The sequence below is a fragment of the Phaenicophaeus curvirostris genome, chromosome 27 (genome assembly GCF_032191515.1).
Source record: "Phaenicophaeus curvirostris isolate KB17595 chromosome 27, BPBGC_Pcur_1.0, whole genome shotgun sequence".
NCBI classification, from domain to species: Eukaryota; Metazoa; Chordata; class Aves; order Cuculiformes; family Cuculidae; genus Phaenicophaeus; species Phaenicophaeus curvirostris.
Genome location: NC_091418.1, coordinates 1,326,531 through 1,343,145, shown reverse-complemented (window position 1 = coordinate 1,343,145; position 16,615 = coordinate 1,326,531).

Below are 16,615 nucleotides of genomic sequence, written 5' to 3'. Positions count from 1 at the left end.
TAAATTATACAAATAGACATTTCTCACTTAACAATATCCAGTTTACAAATCCCAAATGTCATCTGCATAAATTATTGTAAACTGTAGAAGGACAAAGCTAGGATAGGAAAGGTAAAAAATCTCAGCTTCCCCACATTTTATTTAAGTAGCATGTGGGCTTTTTTTTTCTAATTTCCTATGTATTTTTTTTTACTTTAAAATCAATCACATAGCTGCCCTTTGGCTCATTTTGTCTTTCATCTGAGCTTTCTACTTGTTCCGTGTATCTAAAGCACAGATGCTTATTTGCGGTTAACAGACACAGATATATTTCTGTGCAAAAGCTGTGTGGTGTCTACCAATAATCCAGCATCATGGATTCAATTTCAGATAAAGCATCTCCTCTCGAGGACTGGAATGGAACAGAAGGCAGCTTTGCTTTCTGTGCGTGGTGTGTGCTTTGCTGCGATCCCGAACGGTGACAGGATGGAAGGGAAGTTTGCAGGGTGGCTGTCATTGTTTTGCCTCATCTCTGGATAAAGACAAGTTTCCTTATCAGTAATAAATGGTAAACCCAAAGCGCTTGTCTGAAATCTGGATACACTAAAGCGAGAGAGAGGAGGGTCACGTCTAGAGCTTCGGGCTCCAAATCACTTCTGTGACTTTGGCTTTCTTGTGTAACAAAACCCAGGAGTAGGTGCCATTACAGAGCCATGAAATTACCACCTTGTGTTCACTTTGCTCAGAGTCCTATTCCAGTAAGGTCTTGCAATGAGATTCAGGTTATCTTTTCTATAATAATATTTATTAATTGTTGTTTACTAAGAATTAAGATTCAGTAAGCAAGATAGACAACAGTTCAGTGGCTGAAAGCAGAAATTGCATGAGACTCAGGCAGCATCTTTCTCCCAAATATGGGGCCTACAGGAAAGCTGGGGAGAGGCTTTTTATCAGGAAGAGCAGGGTTAAGGTGAGGGGAATGGTTTTTATCTAAAAGAGGGGAGTTTGAGATGAGATTTAGGGAGCAATATTTCGCTGTGAGGGTGGGGAGGCCCTGGTCCAGGTTGCCCAGAGCAGTGGTGGCTGCCTCATCCCTGGAGGGGTTCAAGGCCAGGTTGGATGGGGCTTGGAGCCCCTGATCCAGTGGGATGTGTCCCTGCCCATGGCAGGGGTGGGACTGGATGGGCCTTGAGGTCCTTTCCAACCCAAATCATTCTAGGATTTTATGATTTTGCACATTTGTGCTGTAACATGGCCACATTTTCTTAGGAATACCTTTTCTTTTTTACCTCCCACGACACTTCTGTTTGAAGAGAGCTCTATAAAATTCTGCAAAGCCAATCTACTTTCAGGTCACGTTCTCTTCTTCACATCCCACACAAGAATTCCCTCTCTTGTAATGCCTTCAGAATAGTTTCATTGCAATTTAGATTACCTCTGCGTTAAGGCTATTGCTTATAAACAGAGCACTCTGATTCTGATCTTTTGTTACCCTCAATTATGTGCTGTATCCAGCCAGGGTCTTTTATCCTGTATTTAGTCTGCCAGCTCTTCAGCTCAAGGATAATTTTTTCACCTCCTGGTTATACAGTGCCTAACATGGTATTTGCACGAGGCCGCCCTTATCAGGTGAAAATCTACATGGAGTGAAAGGTGGCAGCACAGGATGGAAATCCGAGTTCACCCAGGAGATACTCAGAGTAGTGGGTAGCATGAACAATCAGAAAGGAGAGGCGGTAATTTTTAGTATTGTTCATAAGAATATCATCCTCCTTGTTTGCTATTTATCATTTAGGTCGGAGAAGACCTCTAAGCTCATCCAGCCCAACCATCAGCCCAACCCCACCATACCTGCTAAGCCTTGTCCCACAGTGCCACATCTACATGTTCTTTGAACCCCTCCAGGGATGGAGATGCCACCCCTGCCCTGGGCAGCCTGGTCCAGTGCTTCACCACTCTGTTAGTAATGATGTTTTTCCTAATGTCCAATCTAAATCTCCCCTGGTTCAACTTGAGGCTGTAAAGGATCCAAAGTCTGTGAAATGGACATATGCTTCCGTAAGCAAAGTAAAACCATTCATTCCTCAGTTGATTGCCCTGGCTGCAGCAGATAAACCATTCCCATAATCACGTACTAAAGCCATGGCTAAAGGTACGTTAAACCAATCACTTTCTCTGCCTTGATCTGGAGCATTCATTTTAATCTCTACCTTGTTAAGAACAAAATAATAATTAAAAGAAGGAGGGGACGGGGCTTAGTTTACAAGGCTGTATCCGGCATACAGATGAGTAATTAGATTGCCCTAAATATCGTGGTTTGCCTTTGTTGCTGCTCGATGACTAACTTTCATCAGCCGTGTACAAACAGAGTGCTACAGAGCTTTAACATGAAAACTGTCACGACCGACTCAAGGTGTTTGTAACAGTCACATCAAAGGGAAATGCTCCCACGGCAAGATCAGGATCTGCACAGACCACAGCCTGGCTTTGTTATCGTGTTGTTATGCAAAAAGAGCTCATTAAAGTTGCATTATAAGAAGGTAACAATAAAAGACTTCATTATTCCCCTTCTAGTCCGATAGCACCCCCACCTCACCCCTCCCAGCCTGGAAAGAAGAATTAAGCTCAAAGAAGAGCAGATGCTCTTTGGAATGGGTGTATAATCGGAGATGGTGCGTGAACAGGGGGAGTACAGCGGAATTAAAGTCAAGGTGTGAACAAGAAGGCTCCTTGGATAGAAGGACTCACACATATCCAGACCCCTGAAGCTTTTACCCTCCTTTGGTGTTTAAAGTGAGTTAAAAATGCACAAATGTGCGTTTAGGGTTCTTTGAAATTATTTTCCTTACAGTGAGCCAAAGTCAGTTGTATTTTTGAACTTTAAACCGAATTAACAAATTAAAAGATGAAACATTCTATTTCAATCTTTGCCTGAATTTACCTCCTTGATTGTTTTTGATAGATATCTATATCTATCTATCTATCTACGTTTTGTCGTCAAGTGTGTAATATTAGAATCAAAGGTAATAAAAGCATTGATCTGCAGTAAGACAATATTAATATTACCGTATAGCTTTTATAATTAATTTACTGCCAGATGAAAGGGAAACACTGGGCTCTTTAGTGCGGGTGATTAAAGCAAAAAGTAAACCTTTGAAAGTCAGATTTGCATGTACAACATGTTGCACTGTTTCCAGCAGATCACTTGGAAATTGTTAGTGTATTTGGAGTCACATTGCAAAGTTTTGGATAAAACACTTCCTGACTCTCATGGGAAGAATCAGCTCTGTGTGAGGGTATTGAGGATTCTGGTGGTGTAAGTCTTGCTAAACTCATGTTCTTGCTTTGTCTGCTTGTGTGTTTTATTGCAGGTCATGGTTTTAGCAAAAGGTGGTATCCATATTACGAGTATGTCCATATAAAATGTAGGAAAGGAGAAGGGAGAGATCAGTTGATTCTGTAGAGATTTATTTCATAACCAGCCCAACCTGGCTTGTTTTTCCAGCTTGTCTGGGTATTCACTCAAATAACCAAATCCCTCTTCCGAGGTAAGCTTGATAATTTGAATTAACACAGTTTGTACTGTCACTTGCAGTTTTAGTGCTCTCAAACACAGCTCAGGTTGTATCAGTTAGGCGTCTCTGTTCAACTACCACTTGTGAAGGCGAAGACGACAAATGATTTGCTTTATTTAGATCTATACCATGTCAGAATAACACTGTCGCTCCTGTTTTCAAGTTATGCTTTTCTATAATAGAAATGGCATAAGAGACTTGTAAAACAATTCAGTGTCAGGCTTAAAATTTGAAGCAAGATGCGCAACTGTGCTCTGTGCTGTTCCTCTTCGTGATCCGTTCGCTGTGTGATAAAAGAGTAGGGATGCAAGCTCCGTTCACTGTTTCTTATGACAAGTTCTCTTTGGAGTTCATCAATCAATCTAGGATGTCTATGCTGTATCTTTTAAACCCAATATTTCTATGGTCTTTAGGGGCTGTGGAGCCAGCCCACTTTTACATTGCTATTTTCAGACTCCTTGCTTCGTAAAGCTCAGTAGAGGGAAGTGAAATGAGACCCCTTATTTGTAGCACATGCTGGTGATGAACCTTCTGCTTAATAAAAGAAGGATCTTCTCTCTGTTCCCAAAATACTCTGTGCTGGATCAAGTTTCGTCAGTCATCTTGCAGATAGGATAAAGCTGTCCCAAAAAGTATAGAGCTGGCTTAAACTCTGAATTATGTACTTTGGTGTTTTGAAGATCGGTCATAACTGATCCAAATAAAAATAATCCCACTAGGTTCATCTAACAGTGCACACTTTCCATGTTAATGACCACGGAGCTCTGGTTGGAATGATTCTGCATGACTTTGTACAAACCATTTAACTGCACTGTGGAATGATTATAAAGCCTTTCCTGATTCCCAGGTGCAATTTGAGACTTAATTAATTAATGCCTGCAAAGCACTTTAAGATCTAGATGAAAGGTGTCATGGAAGAAGAGCAAATACTGCTATAAGTGAAATATTTTGAAGGAAGAACTCTGAGGAGTGATTGAGGTATGTGTCTGCCTGGAGTATTCAGCCTGTGCCGGATGAGGACAGACCTAATCCCTGCAGATGTCTGTAGTTATCATGATGTGACGGTGTGGGTTGTGTGTTTACAAGCTATCTTGTCTCTCTGCCCTTATAGGTATAATTGAAAACCCAAATATTGGGCTCAAAACATAATTCAACATCAGACTGAAACACGCTCTCAAAGGAATTTTCCTTCCAGCACTGAATTTCCGTAGTGATAATAAATTAGTTGAGTTATTTACATCTTTCACTCTCACTTCACTTAATGATAGTCAAACACAACCCCCTGCAAACTACTTTTTCTAATGTTTGATTTTCTTTGTAAAATTATGCCCTAAAGTCTGGTTCTTTCTACTCAGTCTGCAGCTCCTGGTGGATGCAGAAAGGACAGCAGGGAAGGACACATCCAGTACTTTACCCTGGGCTTCCACTTCCAAGGTGGCAACTTCTGTTGGTGTAGCTGCATCCCTTACTCTGATGGTTCTCTTCTTCAGGAAGATAAGCAGGTAAACTCCACTTTGATGTGGGGAGGCCCTGGCCCAGGTTGCCCAGAGCAGGGGTGGCTGCCCCATCCCTGGAGGGGTTCAAGGCCAGGTTGGATGGGGCTTGGAGCCCCTGATCCAGTGGGAGGTGTCCTTGCCCATGGCAGGGGTGGGACTGGATGGGCCTTGAGGTCCTTTCCAACCCAAACCATTCTATGATTCTGTGATTCTTGGAAAACCAGAAGCACTTAGATGTAAGAATCAAAAGATGAGGAAAAAAGTTATACTTCATATTAATCTGTAAGTGCTAAATATTAAGTTGTATTATTATTTATACCCAGTGGGAATTTCTGAGCCATTATGAAAAAATGAATTCTGCTCAAACTGAATTATTTTCCCCTCATTGAAAATGCTGTCATGGTTTTCATGTGAGTTAATGGTACCGACCGTAACAGCTGCTGCTTGTCAGAGATGCTTTAGTTTCCCCTATTTCCAAATCAAGGTGTCATTCGACTCCTTTCCTCCAGAATAATTTCGTAATATCATCAGCAAGGAAATGTTCTACTGTCCACCTGTATTACAGCTTGGAATTATGAATACGTTGTTTATGCCTAAACTGATGATTCACTCTTTTCCCCCGTGCAAAATAAGCACGCAGTGAAGACTGAAATAGAATTCTGTATTTTCCAGTTTAGGAAAGCAATAAAGGAAACAGGCTTTGCCCATTTTTATTCAGGGCTTACATATATCTGGGAGTGTCTTCTTTGTCACTCACATGCTGATGATTCTGCAATGGTGTAAAAAGAGGAGGGTCTGGTGAATTCAAGGCATCACCTTCCTTCTGTTATTCCATGAAATATAATTTTAGGATTAGTACATTCCACATAAATACACATGTAAGCCTCCTTATAAATCCTCCATTCTTCAGCTGCAGCAAACCTTTAAGAGACATGTTTATAGTGTGTTCTGCTTAGGTTTTCTTTAACAGCATCAGGGAGTTTCATAATATTAAGTGGAAGATAATTATAATGCTAGCAATATTTGAAAAATTGCGTTACACTTTTTCTTTTCTTCGCATAAGTCATTTATGGAATAATAATTAAGTGCCAGGAAATGAATCACAGATGAGCTATCGACGTTTGATAGAGTTTTGTAAACAGGCTAAATGAGTCCAGAGAGAGGGGGAAACTATTGATGTTTCCATAAAAGAAGAAGAAAGTCTCCACAGAGGCTCTGGAAGGAGAGTGTGTTATTGAGTGGAGATTCACGAGCCTGATCAAGGTGGGCTGTGGTCTCTTAGGGAAAGGAAGGGATTTGGTTTGTGGTAACTTCAACCTGAAACTCAGGAGCTTGTTCTCACCAGCTGTCATCAGGTGGAAAATAAGGGAACTTTTTCTCCCATTTCTCTGTGGTTTTGCTCCCCACAAATTTGAGGAAATGAGCAGCAGAGAGGTTTGGAGACTTCTAAGTCTATCATCTACATGAAAAAATCCATGTTCCAAGCCAATGTCAGTAGAATGGAAGATGGGACATGAAGTGGGGGAGCCTTAAAAATTAACCATTACTTTTTAGAAGCGTGTTAGCCACGTGCATTTTATGAGAATTAGAGTGCACGTAGGATCTTAGCTTTCCTCATCTGTATCACTAGGTAGGCAGAACTAGACGGCGCCCTACACTCCAGGTCTAAAGCTGGTCTTGTGCCTGAAAAAGCTAAAATTGAACTAGAAAGAATGATAACAGGTAGATCTGCTCTCCTAATGTTGTATTTGTACACTAGGTAAGTATTCCTTAGGAGACTGAGAAGGGTTTCAATTAAGTTCTTCTTCCACTGCTTTGTGCATTAAAGTTTTGAAGGACAACTCTGGGAGAACTGGAGGGCAGCCATTCTGATTAGTGCTTCGTTTACCTGAGAAGGATTATTCAAGCCTTGACTGATAAGTTATTTCAGTTGATTATTGTTATGTGGTTATCTACTAAGGCACTGTGGGAGATACACACGAGAGATCCTGCCTGGACTGAAGAACTTAGAATATAAATCAAGTACGCAGTGCGTCAGTTGTTCCCATCTGGACACATGTCAGCTCATGCTGTACAACAGTGCAATGGCAATGGAAGGATTTGATTAATTATATGGAGTAATCCCACTGCCTGAATCATTGTTTTACTGTAAATTATTATAGCAAGTTAGCTGAGGCGGAAAGGGAGAAGACACTTTTCTTTCTGTTGTCTAGCTGGCTGGAAGATTTTATTGTAAGTTTGCAAAGTACACAGCAGAATACAGCCATCACCTAGGATGTTTAGATGGTGCTGCTAAATAAATTCCTATTTTGTGTTACTTTTGATCCAAGGGGTGCTATTTTTCAGCTTACAAAAAGCTTAAATTCAGGCTTCTGTGCAGCTCTGAAGGGAGTGATGTGGCCGTTCGTCTTAAGTGCATGGAAATGGGGAGCAATGTTCCCCGCGTCCTGAATATTTCTAAGGCAGCAATGAATTCTGGCAGCTGCCTGCATCTTTGTGCTTCTTCAGTCACAAGCAGAGTTGAATGTGGCAGGAGGTCCCAACAGATGTAAAAATCAAGCATGTTGCTGGGAGGGATTTCTTTGTTTTCTTACCATTATGTCCCCGGAATGAAATACACAGTTGTGATAAAAAATTACATGGCAAAAGCTTCTTACGTGAGGGATTAAAAGTTAAATCTGGTTTTGTTGTAATTTCCTTTTCTTCTGTTTCAATACATTGAGCAAACAAAGCTGATTTTCATTCTTCCCAGAGTCACAGCAGCTTGGCTTTTTGCTTTAAACACTGGAAATGTGGGTTTACTTCACATGTCCTTAAGTAAAGTGGAATTTCCAAAGAGGAATTTTACTCCTGTGCAAGGTAAACATTCTTGCAGTTTCCTCTCTGCACCTTCCCAATTGACTCAGACTGCAGAGAAGTTCATTTTCTGTAATCAATATCACTTTACCTCATGCCTCAATGAAAAAAATACCTTCGGCGGTCAATAGCAATTAAAGAGCAAGACAGGGACAGGAATTGTGATGGAGATGGAACTGGAGATTTACACCTGCTTCCTGTCTTCTCGGAATACGTAACGAAACAGCTGCTAATTGTAAAATATTGTATTTAGTAAATGTTCATTGAGAAATGACCTGGAGAGGCCAGACTGACAGGGGATTCACTCCCTGGAGAAGGAATCACATTTTCATAGAATCATGGAATCACAGAATCATTAAGGTTGAAAAGACCTCCAAGATCATTGAGTCCAATCCTGCTGGAGACAGAATCAAGTTTGGGGGTGCTGTTTGCTCAGTTACATGGAGGGTGGATGCAAAGACCCTTCAGGGGTGTCAGTGGGACCGCACTGGACAGAAAGGACAACAAACTTTGCATGTAGGGCCAGGGGATGGGGACTGTGGAACTGCCCTTACTGCCAGCCCTGCAGGAATTATCTCTGGGATCAATGGTCTTGGTTTTTTTAACACTGAGGATAATGAGAGGCTTGAATAATATATGTAGAGATGGTATGGTTGATTGGTACTTGCATTCTTTAAATAGAAAGGGTACTCTCTCAGAGGCAGTTCAGCAGAGAGTTATCTGGTTTACAGGGAGAATATCTCATGACATTTGCTGGCCAAATCTATAGAAGCCAGGCTGTCTGGATCATAATGGGCTACTCAAGGCCTTCCAAATCTATAAACTGCATCTTATCCCCAGCTGCAGGAGGAAGGCTTTTGAAAGAAATCTAGTTTAGACACTCCAGAACCACTCTGCATGTTGGCCAAAGCATAGGAAATAGGGATGAACAGGTAATTTATTTAAAAAGCACCCTCCTTTTCAGAGCTGAGACACTAATCTAAACCCCAGTGGCTTTCAGTACCAGTGCAGGGGGAATAAAAAGGGAAATCTAGATTAGAGAGCATGCAGTGTGTGCTGGGTGATACAGGACACACTGGGGAAATCCACCTTCCTGCAAAGGCGCTGGGAGCAGTCCCATATCAGCAGTGTGGTGAGAGGCTCAGGGCTCTGTACACTGTCTGGAATCCTAGAATCACGGAACTGTTTAGGTTGCAAAAGACTTTCAAGGTCATTAAGTCCAGCTGTAAACCCAACACCATCAAGTCCACCACTAAACCATATCCCTAAGCCTAACCAGTTTAAAAGCTAACCATGAAGTTTAAAAGCTTCTTTAGGAAATTATGCTACTGTAACGTATTAATTTAACCCATAATTTGGTCCTTTTGTAAAGAAATTCCTTGGGGTTATTATAATATTCATTTGTATAGCATCTATTATTATTATAGCATCAATAGCATCCAGGATTTATCACAGAGGTTCCGTGACAGAGGCTGGCCAGCCCTGTGACTACAGTAAAGTGGGGAAAAAATGGGGAATGGGGAAAAAACTTTGCTTGGAATTGGTGAGTGGAACTGCAATTACTTCACATTAACATGTCCCTGCTGGTCACTGTCTGCTGAAAGCAATTCCTTTATCCGAACTGGGAATCTTGCTTCAGTTTGCTCCATTAAAAAAATTGTCAGGATCTGCTTGTTTAATGGTGCATAAACCCTTCCCTCAACTTGATATCAAACAATAAAATCTGCATGAAAAATGTGCCTAAGTGCTTTAAAAAGCAGCACTGAGTGTTATATATTTATTACCCTCTCTCTAGCTGTTCTTTACTAGAATGACAAGTCTTTAAGTGTGTGATCCAGGGACTCTGATGCCAGGATCGTTGGGACGTTCTCCTCAACGGCCTTTTTGTGTTAGCACTGAAGTAAAAAGCATAATAATGCAAGATTCAGTGAAGCGTTTTCTGCATAACATTTCCATCTGCCATGTACAAACATTCCTGAGCAAGGGAGATTCTTTTCTTCTTCCACCCTTTTATTCCTTTGTGATAACTCCCCTAACAGCACCTTCAGCAGATGAACAGAGTTTCTGACTTGTGATCAAAGCTGCAGGAGAGCTCACTCAGGTCCTCCCCTTTTCCCTCCTCTCAGCTCCCTTTCCTTTGCCAAGCCTGCCCTGTAAAAATCAAATCCAATGCCCCACTGAAAGACACTCGTTATCAAATAAGTAATTATTTCTCCTGTCGCTCTGTTAAACCTTTGTTACCCCAGCAACGTCTCTCACTGAGGGGTGGGGAGCTGTAATTGGAATATATCGGAAATCTATACCTGGCAAATGGAAATGCAGAAGGGGAAGGAGCGTGACTGGTGTGTGATGGAAGCACCACCCATGGGCTTCTGATGACCTTTGAGAGGAAACAGCAGTGATAGCCGTGCCCTGCCAGGCTGCAGAGACAGAAAAGTGTGTGGTTAGTAGAAATTCTTTACTGAGAGAGTGGTTAAGAACTGGACCAGGCTGCCCAGGGCAGTGGGGGAGTCTCCATCCCTCAAAGAATGTGTAGAGGTGGCAGTTTGGGACATGGTTTAGCAGGCACGGTGGCGTTGGGCTGAGGGTTGGACTGGATGAGCATAGAGGTCTTTTCCAACCTTAATGATTCTGTGATTCTATGATCCATTTTAAAAAAGGCAGCCAAAAGATGCCTTTATATCTAGTAACGTGGCACCGTAATTCCATGTAATTTGTGTTCTCATTATTAAGCCACTGGTTCTCTGCCTTAAACATGCATTACAACATCCCTAAATTTTCTGAATTTGGGAAGGGAGGAGTTTAGAAGTTGGAGTTTTTACTGACTCCTATCAGTAGCAACAGGCATGATTGACCTTACACAGTCATTTTGTTATGTGGAGATTTGGAAATGCAAAAATGTTGTGGTGAAATAATCATAGAATCATAGAATAGTTGGAGTTGGAAGGGACCTTAAAGATCATCGAGTTCCAACCCCCCTGGTGGTGGGCAGGGATACGTCCCACTGGATCAGGGGCTCCAAGCCCCATCCAACCTGGCCTTGAACCCCTCCAGGGATGGGGCAGCCACCACTGCTCTGGGCAGCCTGTTCCCTTGCCTCACCACTCTCACCGTGAAGAAATTCCTTCTTATGTCTAGTCTAAACCTGCCCCTGTCCAGTTTATAGCTGTTGCTCCTCGTCCTATCACTACGAGCCTTTGTAAACAGTCCCTCCCCAGCTTTCTTGTAGCCCTTTCAGATACTGAAAGGTTGCTATGAGGTCTCCTTGGAGCCTTCTCCAGACTGAACAAGCCCAATTTTTCAGCCTGTCCTTGTATGGAATAGCAGCTGCTTCACAATGTTGCTTCAGTAAATTGTGAGTAGTAAATAACATCAACAAAAGAGCCTTCGTATCAGAGTAACGTCAGTGCTGGGCAACGTGCTCATCTTGCAGCAACTGTTGAGAAGCAGAAACTTCATACCAGGGCTGTTGCTGAAGGGATGAGGTGCCGGCTGTGCTGAAACCTCTGGAAAGGATGTTCCACTGAGTAACCAGCAAAGTCCTCTCCCATACAACCTTCCCTGTGCAACACGTACGAAAAAAGCAGAGGGCCAGTGCTTTCCCCAACCTTGTTTTTACATTGCACACATGCTGCTTTAAAATAATACCTGGTGTATTTTCCGCTCCGCTTCAGAATGCTGTTAGCTGTCAGACAGAGATGTTTTTCAAATGTTTTATTCATGTGTCACTTGACTGTTCATTTGCTAAGGGTTTACAAATGCTTCATCAATTATTAACAGTCCTGACACCTACTTGGGTTTTTGTTGTTTTTGTGTGCTTTTTCTTTATTTAGGGAGGTGTTTGGGAGAAGAGAACACTACAAATTTAAGGAATTGTTTTGTAGAAGCTTGAGCAATTGTCTTGATGGAAGAGCATAATCAATTATCTAATCTCATGAAAACAAAGCACAGGGGTAAGCGCACGCCCCGTGTGGTGCCATCTCTGGTGCTGGACAGCATATTAATATCTCACATGAAGGCTTTGAGCGCAGCCTTAGTAAGTTTGCAGATGACACTAAGCTGGGAGGGAAGTGTCGATTTGCTGGAGGGTTGGGAGGCTCCAAAGGGATCTGAACAGGCTGGATCCATGGGCTGAGACCAACGGGATGAGGTTTAACAAGGCCAAATGGCGGGTCCTGCCCTTGGGGCACAACAACCCTGAGCAGCTCCAGACTAGGAGAAGCCTGGCTGGAAACTGCCTGGAGGAGAAGGACCTGGGGGTGTTGGTTGAACAGGAGCCAGCAGTGGCCCAGGTGGCCAAGAAGGCCAATGGCATCTTGGCTTGGATCAGAAATGGCGTGACCAGCAGATCCAAGGAGGTTCTTCTCCCCCTGTACTCAGCACTGATAAGACCGCTCCTCGAATACCGTGTTCAACTCACTTGCTTTTCCTGTACCCTGGAATACTGAGATCTAAGTGACCTTTGTGAAATGACTTGGAGGATCCAAATCCAGCCCCTCTTGAGGACATACCCAGACCACTGAAGCTCTCATCTAAGCTAAGTTGACATTAATTACTTTTCTTGTTAGCAAGTTCTGAAATGATGCCATCTCAAGGGTGAAATATAGCAGCTAATTAATAGAACTTAATTTACACAGTGCCATTGTGATACCTCCACTAATACATGATCACAACAACAACAATATTAACCATAATATTAATCTTCTCTGTCACGCAGAATGCTTTTCAAACCCTTCTGTGGCTGGATTTGTCAGTTGTTCGGGCACAAAGAAAAGCCAACATGATTTTTGTTATTCTTAGACATGACTGAGTTTATTGCTTTTTTGAGCATGCTCACCTTCAACTTTTAAAATCTGAATTTTTCATTTTAACTCCAATTGAATTTTATGATATATTTATGTACTTTTCAGCTAACTTTTATACTTACAGGCAACCAATTATTATACTGAGGATCCCAGAGTTAATATTTTTGGGTTTGAAGTTTCATTTTATTTGAGACTACATAAATAAAGTTCTCATGAAGTATTTATACATCCTAACCCAGCTTAGGGAAAGAATCAGAGGCAATGGGTAAGCAATGCAGAATCAGACATTATTTGTGCCTTTACATTTTAAAAACAGAGAACTTGTTTTGAAAACTACGTGAATTTTTAAAAATTTAAAGGAAACAAAAAGCTATCCCCATCTGATGCTCTTTGTATCAAGCATTGCCATCAGTTATTCTCTCTCTCTGGTGTGGGTTTCAAAATGCCAAACACCTTCAGCTCTTTTTGCTGCACTGAGAGCTGAGCTCACAACTCCCTTCTAACATGGGACTTAAAATAAACCACATTCATCAATGCAAACAACAGCAACTCTGAAACAGGTAATTATTTCTTCCCGAGATGATGTAATTCACATATACATTTATAATTCCATGAGTCTTCTTAGAAACCTTAATTAAAAATTAGGCTCCTATTGCCATGGTTTTCTCTGTATCTCTATTACTCCCACAGTTTTCACCTTTTATTTTAGGGCTCCTTTCTCCATAGATGGTTTTTCTGATGACTCTTCAATGTCTTCTAAAGACATTTACCCTACGTGCATCGAATATGATTTGATTTAGCCCTCCCCTGCCCCTGTGTTCTAAATGTTTGCGAACCACACGGGTGTAACAAGAAGCTCTGATTCAGCACATTTCCATCACTGAAAAATCAAATTTCAGGCTCTGATTACTCCTTATTGTGCCAAGATCAATAGATGGGGGAACCCTTAACCTAGCAGCGTGCCAGAGTGACCGACATGTATTCATAATAACGATCTATAAATTCGATAGAAATACTGGGTTAAGGGGGCATTCATGCTTTGAATAGCAAGGTTTTTTTAAGCTTTTCTAACTTGCTTTACACAAATTGGTTTTCTAAAAAGGCTTCGAGTCCTTCAGAGTTTGTACTTTGTAACTGGGTAATAGAGAGATGTAGATAGTTACACAGTATGTACCAAAATAATGATTCCCTAGTGACTGAATCACACTTCATTTATATTCACCAATTAGAACATCCATTCTAAATTTCACTCGTTAGACCTGCTTTCCCATCTCTGTTGTACAGCACGTGGCACCACGATGTATTGTGTTTCATAGGAAATTAGTTTCTAGATCACCGATGTACGCTCGAGTGGGAAGAGGCGACTCTCCCTTTGAAACTCAGCGATGAAGTCTGGGATATCCTTTTGAAAACCACTGGATTTTAGTGGTACCGATTAGAGAACTCGACCCTCACTGTGAAGGTGGACAGGGAAATATTGTGTCACTGTTCGCAGCACTCAACACCACTCTAATAAATAAACTTGTGCCTTACATGAGGTTCATTTTTGTATGTAAGTTGTCAGTCAGTAACTGACAGAAAAGATTCAGTTTTGTCATGAAACTGCAAAAATACATTCTTTTCCAAGCTGGCATTTCATTCAGGATAAACTGTTGGCTTTCTGTACAAAAATAAGAGCCAAATTTTTGGTGTAAGTCAGTGTAGCTTCTTTAAAATGTGTCCTTTCCAGTTCATACTAGGGTTCTTTGTGCCCTTTAAATGACAGTAATTAATATTTTTACAGAACCTTGAAACTGGTAATATTGGTGTTCCATGCACCAATGTACACCCTGTATTCTTGCTCTTCAGAACCTGCACTCCGACTGGATGAGATCCATCTTCATTAAAGAGAGCAAACACCATTTTTATGTCCCATTTTAGGGGTCATAGCTTTACTTCCTCTCTGCAACAAAAATGAATGTCACCTATACTGGCTGGCAAACCAGTCCCCAACCCTCGTTTTCACAAGAAATTCCAGTCTGTGGGAATACTTACAGCATAAAAATCATTTAAGGGTTTCTTGCTGAAACCCTTGGATCCTCCTGCTTCTGTGTAAAGAAAAGTTAATCATAGAATCATAGAATAGTTTGGGTTGGAAAGGACCTTAATGATCATCTAGTTCCAACCCCCCTGCCATTGGCAGGGACACGTCCCACTAGACCAGGCTGCCCAAAGCCCCATCCAACCTGGCCTTGAACACCTAAATAAACCTGTTTGTAATTATTCAAACACAGCCTCCTTAGAGCTGATAGAAGTGTTTTATTAAGATGAATCCTTTGATGGTTTTGTGCCTATGTGTGGAATTTGGGAGAAAGGGACAAGGATACTTGGTCTTGGCCGGTATCCCATCCTTCTCTTCCATGGAGTATAATGCTCTGTAAACACGTGAAGTTGTAAGCCTCCTGCCAAAGGCAGCTTCATGCGGCAGTTGGTTTAATTTTTCTTGAAAATTTTGCCTTAGGCTGTTTTGAAAAGTACATTGCAGTTGAGGTTGCAGAGCAACACATTTGTTTCACATGAATGGTGGTGGATTCCAAGGCTGACTTACACCCTTCTCCACAGTTTTCTAGCACTGGTTTCTGAGGGAGGCAGACATGGTTATATGCACATTGCGATGACATCTCTGACTCTAGCTATTAAAGATTTATTAGGCTTGAGAACGTGTTTTGGTTTTGCAGGTGATTGCAAACGGCAAGAAGGCTGAATGCTGGCACCAGGGATGGAACAGTGCGATCCTGGTGAGATCCTGAGAGATGCGACAGAATAAAACTAGCCTGGATGTCCACTGCCATGCTGTTTCAGGCCTCCCGAGCTGCTCACAACTTGCATTCCGCAGGTAATTCTTGCCAGTTTAGTTATGGTGAACTAAGACTTCTGACATTCTCTCTTTTTGAAATGAAAGTCAAAGTCAAGTTTAATCATCTTGCTATGAACAGCTTATATTAAGCACCTCTTGTTACACATGCTGTATCTCTTTCACTGACGCTGCAAAATATTGTATGGAGAATATTTCAATCTGAACAAAATTGCTTTTCTGCTTTCATATTGTCCAGAGAAGGCATTAAACACCTGAAACTGCTAAACATATTTCTGTTTACAAGAAAAAAGACATTGTACATGAAAAGCCAAAGATAAGGATGAGATATCGTATGAAGTCTAATGCAAACTATTCTTTTTTTGACTACTGAATTGCTGTACTTGAATGTTTTCTGTTAATGTGTGGTCTAAAACCAAAAAATACATATATCAGAGTTCCCGGTGGACCTTATTTTGATAGCACTTTGCCGACTCCGGGCTTTTATCTGAAGCAGAATAACACAGAAGTTTAATAGGACTTTCACAAGGTCACAAAAGAAATTAGCTTCTCTGCATCAAGACTTATAGGCCTTGCAGGACTATACTTCTTCCTTGAAGCCGTTTCTTGTCAAAAGGAAGAACCTCAGGAACATTTTTAGGTTCTCGCTTTTAAATTAGAAGGGTTGTTGAATACAGAGGGAACAAGGGATATTAAGAAAACACAGCTGGTTTCATCCACTATAAACATGCCTATGGGTTGGTATAGCCACCAATGTGCTTTTTTATTGATATTATTCTTTCTCGTTTGCTTGCTTTCTTTTTCTCCATTGCTCCAGCCTGTCTTCATTGGCAAAATCAATCTTGCCTGTCCTTCTGTTTTTTATTAAAACCATTGTTGCCTTTTGTTGTATGTCCGGAATTGATCCCTTGCGATAAGGAAAGGTTGGGTGGAAGGAGGGCCATAAATAGAGTAAATCACAGCCAAAAGAGCGTGATATTTAACAGCTTGGGTTTGCAGCAGTAAAGGGCAAATTTGCAGGTGTCACATAGAGTGCTTTCATCGCCCAGA